This window comes from Halyomorpha halys, unplaced genomic scaffold, assembly GCF_000696795.3.
Source record: "Halyomorpha halys isolate HHAL.00 unplaced genomic scaffold, Hhal_1.1 Scaffold265.1, whole genome shotgun sequence".
NCBI lineage: Eukaryota > Metazoa > Arthropoda > Insecta > Hemiptera > Pentatomidae > Halyomorpha > Halyomorpha halys.
Genome location: NW_027107765.1, coordinates 1,649,379 through 1,662,113, shown reverse-complemented (window position 1 = coordinate 1,662,113; position 12,735 = coordinate 1,649,379). Strand labels below are relative to the sequence as shown.

The 12,735-nt window shown below is 28.7% G+C and overlaps 1 protein-coding gene across 1 annotated transcript in view; it reads left to right on the top strand.

The window, feature by feature from the left end:
- Positions 1–12,735, top strand: part of Dgk (diacyl glycerol kinase 1) — a 199,955-nt gene that overhangs the window by 500 nt on the left and 186,720 nt on the right. The window lies entirely within an intron of this gene.

Here is a 12,735-nt window from a genome sequence, read left to right as displayed (position 1 = left end):
TATATTCGCCTATAAAGCTTAGTGCCAACAAAAACGAGTTTGGTCCTTCGAAAAAAAATTAAAACTGGTCTTTAATCGTAAATATAGACGGGAATAATTTAATGCAAACACAAGAAACATAATCAAGAAATAGATAATAACGGAAAAAAAGCTTTGAAGAATTAGAAGATAAGTGGAAGAAGAACTTTAATTTCCAAATGCTCCTGGAACAATTGTCTTACATTCATACAACATTATAAATACACACATATATGCGTTAGTTCATTGCTCTTACTGAAAAACAATAATTTTTATTATTCAATGTTTTTCAATTAGAAGGTTAATATTTTATTATGTAACTCCTTATTGTGAAAAATCCTTCCTACTTTCATATATTCCTATATTTATCAACGGAGCTCTTTCCCTATCCATCTGAAATTTTACCATCCTTTATAATTTATCTTTTATATTTGCTTAGTTTATAAAATACATAATTTATATTTTAATTTATAACTTAACATTAGTTCATAGTTATATATCCATAATGACATACTTTATAAATAAATTAGTTTTTTTTATACTGTACTTTATATTTGTTTTTTCACCATCACATATAAATATGTACATAAAGATCAGGAGAATAATGAATACAACAAGGTAAATAAAGAATCAATTAAATTCTTTAAAATAAATAATGTACTAGAATTAATTGAAAAATAACCAAAACATTCAATATATATGATCGGCATAATGTTAAATTATGGATAATTCATATCTACCCAACACGAAGGATACAATAAAATAAATTGGATAAACAAGCATTAATTTACAATTTAACATAGGGAAAGCTTCTAAAAAACCTGGAAACAGATTATTTCGACTTGAAAATAAATGAAAAAATACTAGACATACAAAAGTAACAGCGCTTGTATATCAGACCATCAGTAAAAAAAATGTATTTTTAAAATACTAGGATTTTAGAAAATGAAAAAAATAACAATAAATTAAAAGTTAAAAGAAGCCATTTATATAACAAAATACAGTTAATTACAAAACTGATGCAAAAAACATGAATAAACTTCAAATAAATTGAAGATACAATAGTCTTAAAAAATAAAATAATAACTGTGAAAATAAATTATTTATCGTGTTTATAAAAACAAGGAAAGATCTTAGGCAATACCTTAACAACAGTAGTCGAGGAAATGAATTAAAGAGATTAAGTTAGGGGGATGAGATCAGTTTGATGGTAATAAGAAATATATAAGTAATGTCCGAACAAAATAACTAATTTATTGACTAAGTATTTTATTATGGATATAAGTATGACAACATACTAATATCAAAGTAAAAGTGAAAATAACTAATATGTATTTTATAAAAGAATCAAAAATACAGTGTATATTGTATAGGATGGTAAAATTTTAGATAAGTCAAACTGAAGATGGGAGAACAGCCCGTTGTCAGAAACGTTGATAAATAAAGGAATATATGAAATTAGTAAGGATTTTTCTCAATAAAAACATACATGAAAAAATCATTAGATAACGTTTTTCATGACTGTTAATGCTATATAGTTAGTATTTATTATAGGAGTATATATAGTATAGTCCTTGATAAAACTACTATATTGAAGCAACGTTTTGCGACTTTATTGTTCGCGTAATGAGCATAAGTGGTCGTATAGTTAAACTGCTTCAACTACAAAGCTGGTATGCGTTAGTACTAAAGGTTAAACTACATTAACCTATATAAAATACTCAGTCATAAAACAATTTACATGACCATGAAAACAATAAAGTCACGAAACCTCGCCTCAATATAGTTTTATCGTTGACGGACAAAGGTTCCGCAAGAACCTGGAAGAAAAATATATATTATGAGGAGTAGAGTGGCTCAGTAACAAGGCACTAGTAACTCCAAGGATCTTGGTTCGAATCCAGCTGTGACAGATAATTATTTATTCTGTCACTGTAGCCGTCAGTCAACTCTGTGGGTTCAGGACTCCTGCTGGGTCCACCCAGCCTCATAAAGTAGGTACCTTTAATTGGGGAAGAATCTTGATTCTGACCAAATCACCTCCCTGCTCATCCGTTGGTCTACTTTCTTACAAAGTATTTGCAGAATTACCCCTTCACTAGTTGTAGCGGTACAGATTTATATATATATATATATATATACATACACACACACACACACATATACACTTGTATGTAAATGTTGTTTCTTTACCCAGAGCAGCAATAATATTTATATGTGTTTATATTAAGTATACACTCACATATAAATATATATATAAAAGGAGAGAGGAACAGTACGTTTATTATGTAGAATTCATGATGTACAATAACATAGCAAATACTTTAAATAGATTATTTATCTATATCCGTCTGTCGGCAAGTCTAACTTAATTATTACGTTTCAATTATAAGTACAGTATAGATTTTACCGCACTAGAACTTCATTAAAATAATTAAAAATATTATTTTTTGACAATAACATAGAATAGTCTTTTCTAGTCATCATTCATTTTCTTTTAAACTTTTATTTTTATAGGAATACACTAGCAATAAGTACTAAGATAAAATTCGATAATTATTGTATTTATAAAAAAAATAAAAATAAAATAATAACGAAATTTGTTTATATAATTTTACTTTTAATAAGAAGTCAAGCACATTTCTTTTCAACTAAGCTAATCAAGTTTTACAGTTATTTTTCTTTACAACTTAGCCCTTCTGGAACTGTTATCGACATATAATAAGTAGTCACATATCAGATCATACTATTTAAATTTGTGCAAACAAGCATAAATGTTAAGTCGAATCAGAAAAATGTTTAAATCGATTGTTACATATTTAGGATGATTTTCACTTTTTTAAATTTATTTGTAAATATCATGTAAGTAAATTAACACCTCTTGTTTGCAATGAGGTAATACTGTATATATGAGATAAACATCCAGTAATAAATATGACAAAAAAAAATCACAAAATTAAGATAGTATAAGTGTAAAAAATATACTTTTGAAGAATTTTATTTTTTCCAACACAAGTATAAATGAAAAGTTACATTATTTACTATGTCTATATAAAATATTAAACATCATCAAGATAGTAATAAAATTTAAAATATATGATTTAACGAAATGATGTTTCATTAAAGAAATATTCATAATGAAGATTGGGTTTGAAAAAAATGATATGAAACTACAAGAACATGCTTCGGATCGAGGTCAAGGAAATCAAATGATAAATAGTTCCAATTATTTATTAATAGCCAAAGTTTCGGCCCACGGTGCAGGTCTTCAGGGCTAACATAAAAGATAAAGATTAGTTAAAGGTAATGTAAGAATGTAAAAGTGCCATGTAGATGAAACAGATAAATAAAAAAGCTGAAGGTACAAAAAAACAATGATATGAGCAAAGTAACCATAAAAAATAAATAAATAAATTAAGGAAGTAAAAGGTTAATATAAAAAAAGATATATTAACTGATATCGTAATTAGTAATGAACTGATAAATTAATAATACTGAGTCAGTAGTAATACAGTGTAGTGGTAATTAGGCAGTAATAACTACTACCTCAGTACTATTAATTTATTAGTTCATTACTAATTACTATGTCAGTTATATATCTGCTTGGTTAAGTAATAGATATATTTGGTAATATATATTTTTTGGTAATCATCTTTAATTTCCTTACAATTTTTTATAGATCTTTTATGTTTATTTGTTAATACGGATGTCTTTTTACACTTCCATCTTTATATCTGTTTTATTCACATGTCTATTTTAAAATGTATTATTAGCTTTTTCTGCTCTGTTTCATTTTAGCCTTGATGAAGGAAGATCTGAAATGTGGTTTGAAACGTTATAGTTGAATTTATTTATTAATTATTTTTCTTGACTCCAACCCGGACCATATCCTTCTAATTCTCATACGATTAATCAATAATAATATCCAATTACTTTTAAAATTCTAGTCTAACCATAAAAGTAAAACTTTAGATTTTATATATTTTTATGTAAAATAACTCTTAATGTTGCTAAGAATAATATTATTCTAACCATATTAATGTGAATCGTAATATCACCAATATTATACCTAAGAACATAAAATATAATATAATCCAACTTCATTATTTTTTATTTATAATTTTATTTATAACTCTTGAATGTTAGATAAATAATTACAGAATTTATTGGACGCTCGTATAACTTACTCTACTTACATTGATAAACCATTACCATTTATGAGGTATATGGTTTTAGAAAATAATCAAAGTTTTTTATAGTAACGTCCCGATTAAATAAATTTATTTGGACCTCAACTAACTCGGACGAAAGAGTGCTTGAATAACACAAAAAAACAGTAATTATTTATAAAGAATCAGTAAACTAGACTGAGAAATACAAACAAATTACAAAAAAAAAACAGCGTCACTGCATTGTCATATTAAATGTAACGATGTTTTATAAATATAATGCTATAACTCCCATTTAGCGACGGTCCTATATTACTTTTGAAACATTTACGCTAAATGGGGAAACAAAATTTGATAATTAAATCAAGCAATATTTAAAAGGTGGCTAAAATTGAAAAAACAACATGAAGACCGCCATTCCCGCTTTCCCTGGTAACCTTACTTATCGTACCTTTAAAACAGGCACATATAGGGAGTATTGGTTGACGTACGACATCTCAAATCTCTCAAGAGATCATAACACAAAAAATATTACAAAGCAATGCTTCCCGGCCGACTCGCCCCACTAAAACGCCCTTTTTTTCTTACCCTCAAAAATTTATTTACTGATGCAAAATGTAATGTAAAAAATATATATATATATATATAAAGATTTTTTTACAATAATGTTTTTCTGCCCGAAGGCATTTTAAGGATTTGGGGGAAGTCTGCTTTGTGCAGGGATATCACTTGCGCTTTGCGCGCTTCATTTAGTTCATTGAGTGGGAAGGGGCCTCTGCTGGTAGTTTTATTTGTATTATTGGATTTATTTATGCAGAGCTCAAACCCCTTCCCTCGGGGAGTACATCTACCAAGTGCCTTGCCCCTTCCTAGGTCTTGGTTGAGGGGTGATGTACCAGAATTATTGGCCGAAGGACGGAGTTCTGCAGTTTAGTATCGTTTCATGGAGGTGCCGCAGCAGGGGTGCACTACAGAGCAATGGATCTAATGACCGCCTTGTAGATTTGCAGATTCAGCCTGAGAGCGAGTTTCTGGGACTTGAGCAGGTGGTACAGCCTGTCGGTCTTCTGGCAGGCCAGCTCGAGCCTCTCCCAGACGTGACTGGAGAAAGTGAGGTCCCTATCCAGTGTGACTCCAGGTCTATCAGGTAGATGATGGAGATCAGCTGGTCAGGTGAACTAATCGACGTACTGATGTCTATTTTCACAGAAATTGAAGTTACATCATAAATGATAAGGGATAGCAGTTTCCAAAATGTTTGCCAAAATCAATTCATGAAATGTTTATTTCTCGTTATTTCTAAAAAATGTAAGTTTTTGGAAAACTGTATATCTCCAACTATTCAACATACAGAGCTCTACTGGGGCTCAAAGTTTAGCAAATTAATACTTTTTTAAAATAGGTTTTATTTATTTTTATTCCTGGGATCGATAGCTATCCCAACACTGACAAGGGTCGGACACGTGGTGGTGGGGGGAGAGGAGGATTTAACTAGATTTTGTATTGTGGTTCCACATCCAACAATATTTGACTTCTGTACCGGCGTTAGTTCCAATGAGACCTAGAAAATATTATTATCCTCTGCCTTTGTTCTGTATGGATTTCATCGTTATTATATTATAATAACAAAATTGGTCAAATCGGCGCCCCTCTTACCGTGTTCTTTTCTAGTGATAGAAAATGAGTCAAAATTTCTGAATGTTCAGTTTTTCTGACCGTCTTGTTATTTATTTTTTATTTTTTAAAGCCAATAACATTTTCCAGCATGAAATTTTCTGTAAATTGATACTAACACGATTTTTTTTTTTCATTAATTTGAAAAACTAATACAAAATGGCAGCCAAAAAAGAAAAAAAAGTGCATTTTTACCAATAGGTTTCCTTAGACTTTTACTACGTCAAAGTACCAAAGACGAAGGAGAAAAAACAATTTGTCTTGGTGAGAATTAGTTCCACCCAAAAATTTATATCTCCTGTACTGCTAATTGTAATCTAAATAGAACAAGGAAAACCGCTGTCTTATCTGAACACCGAAATAGCATGTTATTAATAAATAAACTTTAATTATAATTTAAAATAGTCTTACTATTATAAAAAAGTTAACTAAAATAAATCATGTAATTTCAATTTTACATATTCTTAAAGCGGCAGGGGAGCAATGCTTTAGATTTCCTAAATAAGATTAATAACACTTACAACTAATTCTAATTTTTTTAAGCATGACTATTAATTTTAGAACAAGAAACTTAACTTTAATTTAAATAGTATTTTATATCTTATTTATTTGCCTTAATTAAAACAAATCATCCATTTTATTATGGAAGAATACAAAATATCAGAAGTTTAATAATCTTAATATTTTGTAGGTACATTATTTTTATTAATTTTTTCAACGTATTCTCAGTTTTGATCTGTAAACTGCGATGACAAAATTATTAATTAATAAAACATTAATTTTTTCAACTTTTGAGGAGAGGATACGAAGTTTGGAGCACCGATTTCGATCCAGGTTTAATTTCTAATGCCCTAAAACTATTTTGCCGTTAGCCTGCAGATATTTAGTAGTTATTATGTACCAATCGAGTTGTCTTTTAATACAGCATAAGAACACAAGATTTATGATCATATTAAATGAGTTTAAATGTATTAAAAATCGCAAAAACCAAAACGTGGTCCCTGTAAAGTAGCCCAAAATTCAATTTATAAGAAAAAAACAAGTTATATTTGTTTTCAGCCTCTTTTTCGACTCCCTAAATACGAATTTCAATTTCTATCGAAAATTGTAAATTTTTTAATTTGATTTTTGGGAGATATTTATTTTCTGACGTGCAAACCAAACCTATATATACAAAATATCTGGTGATTTCAAATATAACGTTTGTGAAGTTTTACTTGCTTGGAACAAATTTTTCCATTACCAAGGAATATTATCTAAAAGAGATTGATATGCGTGGGAGAAGTGGAAATTTATATATTATTTAATATTTATACTAACATTGGATTTGGATAATATTGTAAGGAATTGCAATGATTTTTTTTTTTAGCACTAAGCTAATAATTCCAAGGATCCGGGTTCGAATACGGCTGATAGATAATTATTTTCTGTTACACTGTGAGTTCTGTAGGATACACTCAGCCTCATAAAGTGAGTATCCTTAATTGGAGATAAATATAGTGGTTGAACGTGATCTTGAAAATATTTCCTTCTATAACAGGTGTTCTAAAAACAGTGCTTTCTTACTAAGCTGTTCAAATTATTATTATTATTGGTTTAAAAAACGCAGGACATCGGTAGAAAATAAATATCCTCCAAAAATCAATCCCAAAAATTTATAATTTTTTGTTTTTAAGATAATTCGTATTGAAAGCTCTCAAAACATGCTTAAAATAAATCTGACATGATTTTTCATAAAAACAATTTTTACTTTATTACTACTTTCAATAATTACTTTAATAATTTTTAATACTATTAAACTCATTTAATACTATCAGCAATTTTTTTTTTCTTACCCTGCATAAAAAAAGAAAAACAACATATCGATTGGTATATTTCAACCACTCAATACATGCAGAGCAAAAACGGAATATAATAATATAGAAATATTAAAATTATTTAAAAAAAAAAACCTTGGCTGATAGAATACATTGGCAAGAATCCTTGGACATGTCTAATCGTTTTCGATCTAGTATCGAAAATAAAGATGAATCATCGAAATCGATTATTCCACGTAATTAAAAGAATAAAATTATTCTATATTGATAATCTAAATGAGATACCGTAATCATATCGCATTAGAGGCCGAATATTCTGGATTATAAAAGAAAATTAATGATACTCAATGTGTATTCGTTTCTTGCCGAAATAAAATATGGAGCTGGGAAAAGGCCCCAGCTTCATCAATATGGAAAAAGAAATTCCGTTATAGATGACTTAATGGTGAAGTGGATGATGCTTTGGATGGATGATACTTGGGATGGAATTCGATATTGGTTTTGGAATCTCATATATCAAATCTCTAAGGATTTTTTTTTCTAGATGATTCGAGTATGTAGTTATAAACAAAATTATAATAACAGAAAATATAGTTAGGAGTTCAATAAAAAAATATATATTTTTTTAAAATTTATTTATTGGCATTTACAACTGCATTTACGCAAAAATACATCTAGTAAATTTGATATTAGATTATAATAATTTGATACAGGCTTGTAGATAAACTACCCATTGGTTGCACTCTAATAACATTTCTACATCAAGTTTCGATGGCACCGAACTTTTTAGTCAACTCAGGATGCTTGTCAGAAATGAAAGAGGAAGCAAGTTTAGAAATTAGTGGGTTGGGTGTGTAGAGAGTTTGTAATGGAAGGATTGATAACTCGTCCGCAACAAAAATTTAAACTACATAAGTGTTTAACACCTTTTAAATAAACAAACGCCATATTTGTGAATTAGGCATTGATAATTTCCCGGCAAACGCAAATTTGTGTACACATATATTAGGCTTATCAGTACAAAAGTTTTTTTTTTATCCTTTTTTTATGTTTATTAATTTCAGGAAATTGTGATAAATTTAGTTATTGGTGTAAAAAAATTAAAAATATTGTTTCTCAACTACTTTATGAATTCAATGATTCATTTTAATCCTATCCTGTTATGAACTTTTATTTTTTATTTAATAAATTGAAACAAATATACCGATCACATATTTCTTTCTACAAAATAATTTCTTTTCGATTTGGCTTAAAATTGTTGTTTTTTAGTCAAACAGGTATTCACGGCCGTTTTCTAAATATTTCAGGCGCTTTTTAAATATTGCTCCATTAAACTATCTTAAGTCTCCTCTTCCCGTTTTAAGCAAATATTTCAAAAGTGATATAGGTCCGTCGGTCCCTGGGGGTCTTAGTGGGGCGGATTCGGTTGGGAAGGATGACCTTTTTTTGTGTAATGATCTAATGTGAGATTATGACATGCCGTACACTTCCTCATTTGTTATAGAATAGGATATCAATGGTGATAAGTTGCCATTTTGTTCAGAAATCCAAAATCAATATTTCCTTATAGTAGAAATTACTAAGTTAGTTTCAAATCATAAGTATTTGGTCCATAGTATGCTGCCAAAATATTGGGAAAAACTAATTACTCCTAAATTTTGAGATATTCAAGATGGGCTCTATATAAAGGGCATTCTGTAATTTTCAATTACTGGTCCACGAACTTCTATTAAAAATTCAACATAATACTACTTTTCCTTGAAATTTACTTTGATAAGGAATGAAGGCACTAATTCCTTTAAACATCAAAAATATCAACTATCTCGAATTATAATCAATTATGTTTCGTTTAAGGAGAATACTATTACAACCACATATGAGTAAGAAAAAAGGAACCAGAAATTACAACGTACCAAGCTCAAAGGTGGAGTTGATACTAGTGATGAAATGTGTGGAACGTACTGACGACCAGGTCATTCTTGCTGGCAATGGCCAGAAACCTCAAAGGAGACGCCTATTTTTTAGGAACTTTAGGGAAGTTTCCACCTAGATCATGAACCATCACATAGGATCATCTAGAGGGACACACCACCAACTACAGAGGTATCCCTATATCTCTGCAGTATAAAGTAAGAAGCCAATTTTAAAAAATGGAAAATCATTCACGAATATATGAAATGGATTTAGAAAAACTTGATGAAATCTTTAGTTTCAAAATTGCTTCCTCAGTGGATGCTTTAGGTTCAGTTGATAACAATTGAGTTTTCAAGCACAGAAGATCGCATGAGGAAGGAATTGGAACAGGTGAGAATTGTTCCATATCTCTCAAGTTTAGGAAAAAATATAGATCAAACAAACTTTACAGAAAAACCAATCAATAGGATATAGTTGTAAGTTTTGTTACAACATATATGTATTTAGTTGTCCAACTTATCCGTTCCCGCTGGAATATCTGGTTACACAAAAAGATTTTCATAACACATAACATAACTAAGTAATTATGAAGTTGTGGTGTCACAACCATACGTTGAAAGTAGTTCTTACTTCATTTTCATCTTCATTTTATGTCTAAGGTAAAGTTCTGTAAGTTTATGAAAAAGATTGTGTCTTGCTATAAGATTGATCATCACCTCTAGATCTGGAAAGCAGATATACAATAATATATTCTTCAGTAAAACCATTTCCTGCAGAGTATTTCATTGAATATGGTAAACCAAAAAAAAAAAAAAATATATCATACAGGTTTTACAATATTGGAATCAATTCAACTGAAATTAGTTACTAAAATAATTCAAAATCAAATACTCCCATATCTACAATCTGAATATGGAATGAAGAGATGTATAAGTTTACGGTCTATTTAGAATGTCGTTATCCCTTCAAGAGCATCCGCATTAAATGGAATCCGTCCATTGTTTGTTTGTGAGGCCACTGGTTTTATTTTGTAAACAAAGACAATGAGACTTGATGGAAAGCTTGCTTGTTGTCAAATGTGCTGCAATTGGTGTTGTTGAATATTATTTTTTTAATCTGAGGTGTCATCAAATATTTACATATGGTACCAACATTAATTGCTAATGAAAATTTGCTGGTTAAAGCCGGTTGTGTTCCATCACTGTTTTGGAAGATACGTCTACTGTCTTTTCTACTCACTGTTGGATGTAGACTGAAAAGATGTAAACAATCATGTATTTGTTTTAGAAACCAATTACCAAGAATTATTCAGGAATGTTCCAAAAGGGTAATTCGAAATTTAGTCCTGAATTGGGATGTTAGTACCCTTGAATCACTACTGATAATAGGTCTGTTCCAACAACCACTTCTGACTATAGATATTAGAAACACTACACCATAGTTAATGGAAAGTGCTTAAAAAACTTTTTTTTATTAATTTTTATCTTTCTATATTTTTGATATCTTTTAATACCTCTCATGTATGATTCCTTCATTTAAAATATTGAAGTTTGATCTTTTCAATAATATAGTACAATTTTTTAAATTATGAATTTAAAAAAAAACAAAACATATAATTTGATATATCAAAATACACATGCAGAAGTATTTGATAATGTCCTTTAAAAGGAGGCCATTTTGAATATCACTACATTTGCGCTTAGTAAGATTGTAAATTCATCATATAAACTAGATATTTATAAATTGATAAGTATAATTCAACTATTAGAAATTTAAATATTTTGGCCGACATCTTGATTTGAATTTTTAAACAAAATATCAATTTATCCCTATTGATATTCTTATCGATTACTAATAAGGCGTCCACAACAGGAACCAATTAAATATTGAATAAATAACTAAATAATTTTTGATGCATACATATAATTTTATAGTTCAAAATACTAATATGCAGGAAAAATAATTGTTAAGAATACTATGCACAGATTTTTGCTCGGTTGAAGTTGAACAAACATACAAAGAAGATTCTAAAAGAAGTTTTTAATTTTTTTAAAAATAACCTTTATTTTTATTTTGAAATGGGTTTGCAATACGAAATTTTAACACGAAAATAAATTCTATAATCTGATTTTACCTAACTAACTTTTTCAAAAACGTTTTTAGCCTTTGAACTTTTTTTAATTTATTCAGAAGTTATGGTTTATTAAAATGTTATAGTCGTAATATCTAATTCATTTTTCAACCCAGTTTTTTTTTCGTACCCTCCTGTGAAACATTTTTAATAACATATACAAATATAAATATAAAATAAAGAGCTCAACCTTACTTTTGCCCTCAGGCATTCTAAGATGTATCGATGTATACCCACTGTGTGGAGTGTCGCATGTTTTTTACATGTTGCAGGAAACTTATTTTATAGATTACAAACCTAAAGATTAATATTTAATCTGAGAGTCCACCAAGAAATAAAAGTAAATTTGCCAGGGTAGATTCGAATCTGCACCGCTTTTTGGCATATAAATGCAATGTTTAAAAATTAGAAAAAAATATTATTAACGTCTGTAATTTATGCTCACTCTATTCGATTATATGTCTTAATATTCAATAATCATGAAATTATTTGGAAGTAAATAACTGAATATATATAATAAATAAACTAAATAAATATATATAAATAAATATCTGGCAAGTTTTTAACTTATTACTATTTTTATGCCTCTTTTTTTTTAATTGTTCTTTTATTCGTACAATAAATTTTAACATTTTAATTAGTATTTAAATTTAAATAAGATTTGTATTATAAGTTGAATATTTGTGATGGATCGCACGGAGAAGTGAGATATGAGATGAACGAGAGTAAAGTAGAAACGGTGAAGAGAAAAAAAAAATCAGATGTAATATAATCAAATTGTAATAATAGTACTAGTGATATATAGGAATCATAAGAGAAGAGAAACACTTTATTCATAAAGCAATACCGCCCAACTGTATTGGGTTGTTATACGCCCGAAATGGGAAAAAAATAGCTATAGTTGAAACTAATTGCGAAAATTTCCATGGATACGATTCTTATTCATGAATGAACCATTGATAAATAAATATAGTATCCATGGCAATATTAGCTATAGTTGAAACTAATAGCT